This window comes from Doryrhamphus excisus, unplaced genomic scaffold (assembly GCF_037039965.1).
Source record: "Doryrhamphus excisus strain RoL-2023G ecotype Guam unplaced genomic scaffold, RoL_Dexc_Guam_v1.1 HiC_scaffold_24, whole genome shotgun sequence".
In the NCBI taxonomy this organism is placed as follows: domain Eukaryota; kingdom Metazoa; phylum Chordata; class Actinopteri; order Syngnathiformes; family Syngnathidae; genus Doryrhamphus; species Doryrhamphus excisus.
Window position 1 is genome coordinate 7227501 of NW_027621862.1, and position 5000 is coordinate 7232500.

General features: G+C 51.9%; 10 non-coding genes and 12 pseudogenes across 10 annotated transcripts; all 22 read left to right on the top strand.

Annotated features, from left to right (window-relative positions):
* Nucleotides 1-30: 30 nt before the first annotated feature.
* LOC144895379 (5S ribosomal RNA) lies at nucleotides 31-149 on the top strand. Its single transcript, XR_013625877.1, has one exon. It is a non-coding gene; the product is annotated as a 5S ribosomal RNA (ribosomal RNA).
* A 112-nt stretch (nucleotides 150-261) lies between these two features.
* Nucleotides 262-380, top strand: LOC131141157 (5S ribosomal RNA; annotated as a pseudogene).
* Nucleotides 381-492: 112 nt separating this feature from the next.
* LOC144897030 (5S ribosomal RNA) lies at nucleotides 493-611 on the top strand. The gene has a single exon (XR_013626599.1). It is a non-coding gene; the product is annotated as a 5S ribosomal RNA (ribosomal RNA).
* A 112-nt stretch (nucleotides 612-723) lies between these two features.
* LOC144896639 (5S ribosomal RNA) lies at nucleotides 724-832 on the top strand (annotated as a pseudogene).
* Nucleotides 833-944: 112 nt separating this feature from the next.
* LOC144895868 (5S ribosomal RNA) lies at nucleotides 945-1062 on the top strand. Its single transcript, XR_013626374.1, has one exon. It is a non-coding gene; the product is annotated as a 5S ribosomal RNA (ribosomal RNA).
* Nucleotides 1063-1174: 112 nt separating this feature from the next.
* On the top strand, nucleotides 1175-1283 carry LOC144896640 (5S ribosomal RNA; annotated as a pseudogene).
* A 112-nt stretch (nucleotides 1284-1395) lies between these two features.
* On the top strand, nucleotides 1396-1514 carry LOC144895856 (5S ribosomal RNA). Its single transcript, XR_013626362.1, has one exon. It is a non-coding gene; the product is annotated as a 5S ribosomal RNA (ribosomal RNA).
* Nucleotides 1515-1626: 112 nt separating this feature from the next.
* LOC144895869 (5S ribosomal RNA) lies at nucleotides 1627-1744 on the top strand. The gene has a single exon (XR_013626375.1). It is a non-coding gene; the product is annotated as a 5S ribosomal RNA (ribosomal RNA).
* A 112-nt stretch (nucleotides 1745-1856) lies between these two features.
* LOC131141390 (5S ribosomal RNA) lies at nucleotides 1857-1965 on the top strand (annotated as a pseudogene).
* Nucleotides 1966-2077: 112 nt separating this feature from the next.
* LOC144897065 (5S ribosomal RNA) lies at nucleotides 2078-2196 on the top strand. Its single transcript, XR_013626635.1, has one exon. It is a non-coding gene; the product is annotated as a 5S ribosomal RNA (ribosomal RNA).
* A 112-nt stretch (nucleotides 2197-2308) lies between these two features.
* Nucleotides 2309-2414, top strand: LOC144896828 (5S ribosomal RNA; annotated as a pseudogene).
* A 112-nt stretch (nucleotides 2415-2526) lies between these two features.
* Nucleotides 2527-2635, top strand: LOC131099221 (5S ribosomal RNA; annotated as a pseudogene).
* Nucleotides 2636-2747: 112 nt separating this feature from the next.
* Nucleotides 2748-2866, top strand: LOC131097605 (5S ribosomal RNA). Its single transcript, XR_009116503.2, has one exon. It is a non-coding gene; the product is annotated as a 5S ribosomal RNA (ribosomal RNA).
* A 112-nt stretch (nucleotides 2867-2978) lies between these two features.
* LOC131142961 (5S ribosomal RNA) lies at nucleotides 2979-3084 on the top strand (annotated as a pseudogene).
* Nucleotides 3085-3196: 112 nt separating this feature from the next.
* Nucleotides 3197-3305, top strand: LOC131141019 (5S ribosomal RNA; annotated as a pseudogene).
* Nucleotides 3306-3417: 112 nt separating this feature from the next.
* On the top strand, nucleotides 3418-3536 carry LOC131098860 (5S ribosomal RNA). The gene has a single exon (XR_009117711.2). It is a non-coding gene; the product is annotated as a 5S ribosomal RNA (ribosomal RNA).
* A 112-nt stretch (nucleotides 3537-3648) lies between these two features.
* On the top strand, nucleotides 3649-3766 carry LOC131140812 (5S ribosomal RNA; annotated as a pseudogene).
* Nucleotides 3767-3878: 112 nt separating this feature from the next.
* LOC131099178 (5S ribosomal RNA) lies at nucleotides 3879-3997 on the top strand. Its single transcript, XR_009118015.2, has one exon. It is a non-coding gene; the product is annotated as a 5S ribosomal RNA (ribosomal RNA).
* A 112-nt stretch (nucleotides 3998-4109) lies between these two features.
* Nucleotides 4110-4228, top strand: LOC131099809 (5S ribosomal RNA; annotated as a pseudogene).
* Nucleotides 4229-4340: 112 nt separating this feature from the next.
* Nucleotides 4341-4449, top strand: LOC131097481 (5S ribosomal RNA; annotated as a pseudogene).
* Nucleotides 4450-4561: 112 nt separating this feature from the next.
* LOC131101107 (5S ribosomal RNA) lies at nucleotides 4562-4680 on the top strand (annotated as a pseudogene).
* A 112-nt stretch (nucleotides 4681-4792) lies between these two features.
* On the top strand, nucleotides 4793-4911 carry LOC131141389 (5S ribosomal RNA). Its single transcript, XR_013626087.1, has one exon. It is a non-coding gene; the product is annotated as a 5S ribosomal RNA (ribosomal RNA).
* The last annotated feature ends 89 nt before the right edge of the window (nucleotides 4912-5000 follow it).

The window sequence follows — 5000 nt, forward strand, 5'->3', positions numbered from 1 at the left end:
TCAAATAGGATCTTATCAGTTGACCTGGCAGCTTACGGCCATACTACCCTGAAAATGCCTGATCTCGTCAGCTCTCGGAAGCTAAGCAGGGGCGGGCCTGGTTAGTACTTGGATGGGAGACCACCTGGGAATACCAGGTGCTGTAAGCTTTTTATTGTTTCTGCTCTTGCCTGACAGCAGAGGGCGCTGTTTGACACTTTTTGCTGGAGTCTAGTTTGGCCTGCGTCGCGTTCAAATAGGATCTTTTCAGTTGACCTGGCAGCTTAAGGCCATACTACCCTGAAAACGCCTGATCTTGTCCGATCTCGGAAGCTAAGCAGGGGCGGGCCTGGTTAGTACTTGAATGGGGGACCGCCTGGGAATAGCAGGTGCTGTAAGCTTTTTATGGTTTCTGCTCTTGCCTGACAGCAGAGGGCGCTGTTTGACAGTTTTTGCTGGAGTCTAGTTTGGCTTGCGTCGCCTTCAAATCGGATCTTTTCAGTTCACCTGGCAGCTTACGGCCATACTACCCTGAAAACGCCCGATCTCGTCCGATCTTGGAAGCTAAGCAGGGGCAGGCCTGGTTAGTACTTGAATGGGAGACCGCCTGGGAATACCAGGTGCTGTAAGCTTTTAATGGTTTCTGCTCTTGCCTGACAGCAGAGGGCGCTGTTTGACACTTTTTGCTGGAGTCTAGTTTGGCCTGCGTCGCCTTCAAATAGGATCTTTTCAGTTGACCTGGCAGCTTACGGCCATACTACCCTGAAAACGCCCGATCTCGGAAGTTACGAAGGGGCGGGCCTGGTTAGTACTTGGATGGGAGACCGCCTGGGAATACCACGTGCTGTAAGCTTTTAATGGTTTCTGTTCTTGCCTGACAGCAGAGGGCGCTGTTTGGCACTTTTTGCTGGAGTCTAGTTTGGCCTGCGTCGCCTTCAAATAGGATCTTTTCAGTTGACCTGGCAGCTTACGGCCATACTACCCTGAAAACGCCTGATCACGTCTGATCTCGGAAGCGAAGCAGGGGCGGGCCTGGTTAGTACTTGGATGGGAGACCGCCTGGAATGCCAGGTGCTGTAAGCTTTTTATGGTTTCTGCTCTTGCCTGACAGCACAGGGTGCTGTTTGACACTTTTTGCTGGAGTCTAGTTTGGCCTGCGTCGCCTTCAAATAGGATCTTTTCAGTTGACCTGGCAGCTTACGGCCATACTACCCTGAAAACGCCCGATCTCGGAAGTTACGAAGGGGCGGGCCTGGTTAGTACTTGGATGGGAGACCGCCTGGGAATACCACGTGCTGTAAGCTTTTAATGGTTTCTGCTCTTGCCTGACAGCAGAGGGCGCTGTTTGACACTTTTTGCTGGAGTCTAGTTTGGCCTGCGTCGCCTTCAAATAGGATCTTTTCAGTTGACCTGGCAGCTTACGGCCATACTACCCTGAAAACACCCGATCTCGTCCGATCTCGGAAGCTAAGCAGGGGCGGGCCTGGTTAGTACTTGAATGGGAAACCACCTGGGAATACCAGGTGCTGTAAGCTTTTTATGGTTTCTGCTCTTGCCTGACAGCAGAGGGCGCTGTTTGACACTTTTTGCTGGAGTCTAGTTTGGCCTGCGTCGCCTTCAAATAGGATCTTTTCAGTTGACCTGGCAGCTTACGGCCATACTACCCTGAAAACGCCTGATCACGTCTGATCTCGGAAGCGAAGCAGGGGCGGGCCTGGTTAGTACTTGGATGGGAGACCGCCTGGAATGCCAGGTGCTGTAAGCTTTTTATGGTTTCTGCTCTTGCCTGACAGCAGAGGGCGCTGTTTGACACTTTTTGCTGGAGTCTAGTTTGGCCTGCGTCGCCTTCAAATAGGATCTTTTCAGTTGACCTGGCAGCTTACGGCCATACTACCCTGAAAATGTCCGATCTCAGAAGCAATGCAGGGGCGGGCCTGGTTAGTACTTTGATGGGAGACCGCCTGGGAATACCAGGTGCTGTAAGCTTTTTATGGTTTCTGCTCTTGCCTGACAGCAGAGGGCGCTGTTTGACACTTTTTGCTGGAGTCTAGTTTGGCCTGCGTCGCCTTCAAATAGGATCTTTTCAGTTGACCTGGCAGCTTACGGCCATACTACCCTGAAAACGCCCGATCTCGTCAGCTCTCGGAAGCTAAGCAGGGGCGGGCCTGGTTAGTACTTGGATGGGAGACCGCCTGGGAATACCAGGTGCTGTAAGCTTTTTATGGTTTCTGCTCTTGCCTGACAGCAGAGGGCGCTGTTTGACACTTTTTGCTGGAGTCTAGTTTGGCCTGCGTCGCCTTCAAATAGGATCTTTTCAGTTGACCTGGCAGCTTACGGCCATACTACCCTGAAAACGCCCGATCTCGGAAGTTAAGGGGCGGGCCTGGTTAGTACTTGGATGGAATACCGCCTGGGAATACCAGGTGCTGTAAGCTTTTTATGGTTTCTGCTCTTGCCTGACAGCAGAGGGCGCTGTTTGACACTTTTTGCTGGAGTCTAGTTTGGCCTGCGTCGCCTTCAAATAGGAGCTTTTCAGTTGACCTGGCAGCTTACGGCCATACTACCCTGAAAATGTCCGATCTCAGAAGCAATGCAGGGGCGGGCCTGGTTAGTACTTTGATGGGAGACCGCCTGGGAATACCAGGTGCTGTAAGCTTTTTATGGTTTCTGCTCTTGCCTGACAGCAGAGGGCGCTGTTTGACACTTTTTGCTGGAGTCTAGTTTGGCCTGCGTCGCCTTCAAATAGGATCTTTTCAGTTGACCTGGCAGCTTACGGCCATACTACCCTGAAAACGCCCGATCTCGTCAGCTCTCGGAAGCTAAGCAGGGGCGGGCCTGGTTAGTACTTGGATGGGAGACCGCCTGGGAATACCAGGTGCTGTAAGCTTTTTATGGTTTCTGCTCTTGCCTGACAGCAGAGGGCGCTGTTTGACACTTTTTGCTGGAGTCTAGTTTGGCCTGCGTCGCCTTCAAATAGGATCTTTTCAGTTGACCTGGCAGCTTACGGCCATACTACCCTGAAAACGCCCGATCTCGGAAGTTAAGGGGCGGGCCTGGTTAGTACTTGGATGGAATACCGCCTGGGAATACCAGGTGCTGTAAGCTTTTTATGGTTTCTGCTCTTGCCTGACAGCAGAGGGCGCTGTTTGACACTTTTTGCGGGAGTCTAGTTTGGCCTGCGTCGCCTTCAAATAGGAGCTTTTCAGTTGACCTGGCAGCTTACGGCCATACTACCCTGAAAATGTCCGATCTCAGAAGCAATGCAGGGGCGGGCCTGGTTAGTACTTTGATGGGAGACCGCCTGGGAATACCAGGTGCTGTAAGCTTTTTATGGTTTCTGCTCTTGCCTGACAGCAGAGGGCGCTGTTTGACACTTTTTGCTGGAGTCTAGTTTGGCCTGCGTCGCCTTCAAATAGGATCTTTTCAGTTGACCTGGCAGCGTACGGCCATACTACCCTGAAAACGCCCGATCTCGTCCGATCTCGGAAGCTAAACAGGGACGGGCCTGGTGAGTACTTGAATGGGAGACCGCCTGGGAATACCAGGTGCTGTAAGCTTTTTATGGTTTCTGCTCTTGCCTGACAGCAGAGGGTGCTGTTTGACACTTTTTGTTGGAGTCTAGTTTTGCCTGCGTCGCCTTCAAATAGGATCTTTTCAGTTGACCTGGCAGCTTGCGGCCATACTACCCTGAAAACGCCTGATCACGTCCGATCTCGGAAGCGAAGCAGGGGCGGGCCTGGTTAGTACTTGGATGGGAGACCGCCTGGAATGCCAGGTGCTGTAAGCTTTTTATGGTTTCTGCTCTTGCCTGACAGCAGAGGGCGCTGTTTGACACTTTTTGCTGGAGTCTAGTTTGGCCTGCGTCGCGTTCAAATAGGATCTTTTCAGTTGACCTGGCAGCTTACGGCCATACTACCCTGAAAATGCCTGATCTCGTCAGCTCTCGGAAGCTAAGCAGGGGCGGGCCTGGTTAGTACTTGAATGGGAGACCGCCTGGGAATAGCAGGTGCTGTAAGCTTTTTATGGTTTCTGCTCTTGCCTGACAGCAGAGGGCGCTGTTTGACACTTTTTGCTGGAGTCTAGTTTGGCCTGCGTCGCCTTCAAATAGGAGCTTTTCAGTTGACCTGGCAGCTTACGGCCATACTACCCTGAAAATGTCCGATCTCGTCCGATCTTGGAAGCTAAGCAGGAGCAGGCCTGATTAGTACTTGAATGGGAGACCGCCTGGGCATACCAGGTGCTGTAAGCTTTTAATGGTTTCTGCTCTTGCCTGACAGCAGAGGGCGCTGTTTGACACTTTTTGCTGGAGTCTAGTTTGGCTTGCATCGCCTTCAAATAGGATCTTTTCAGTTGACCTGGCAGCTTACGGCCATACTACCCTGAAAATGTCCGATCTCGGAAGCTAAGCAGGGGCGGGCCTGGTTAGTACTTGGATGGGAGACCGCCTGGGAATACCAGGTGCTGTAAGCTTTTTATGGTTTCTGCTCTTGACTGACAGCAGAGGGCGCTGTTTGACACTTTTTGCTGGAGTCCAGTTTGGCCTGCGTCGCCTTCAAATAGGATCTTTTCAGTTGACCTGGCAGCTTACGGACATACTACCCTGAAAATGCCCGATCTCGTCTGATCTCGGAAGCTAAGCTGGGGCGGGCCTGGTTAGTACTTGGATGGGAGACAGCCTGGTAATTCCAGGTGGTCTAAGCTTTTAATGGTTTCTGCTCTTGCCTGACAGCAGAGGGCGCTGTTTGACACTTTTTGCTGGAGTCTAGTTTGGCCTGCGTCACCTTCAAATAGGATCTTTTCAGTTGACCTGGCAGCTTACGGCCATACTACCCTGAAAATGCCTGATCTCGTCAGCTCTCGGAAGCTAAGCAGGGGCGGGCCTGGTTAGTACTTGAATGGGAGACCGCCTGGGAATACCAGGTGCTGTAAGCTTTTTATGGTTTCTGCTCTTGCCTGACAGCAGAGGGCGCTGTTTCACACTTTTTGCTGGAGTCTAGTTTGGCCTGCGTCGCCTTCAAATA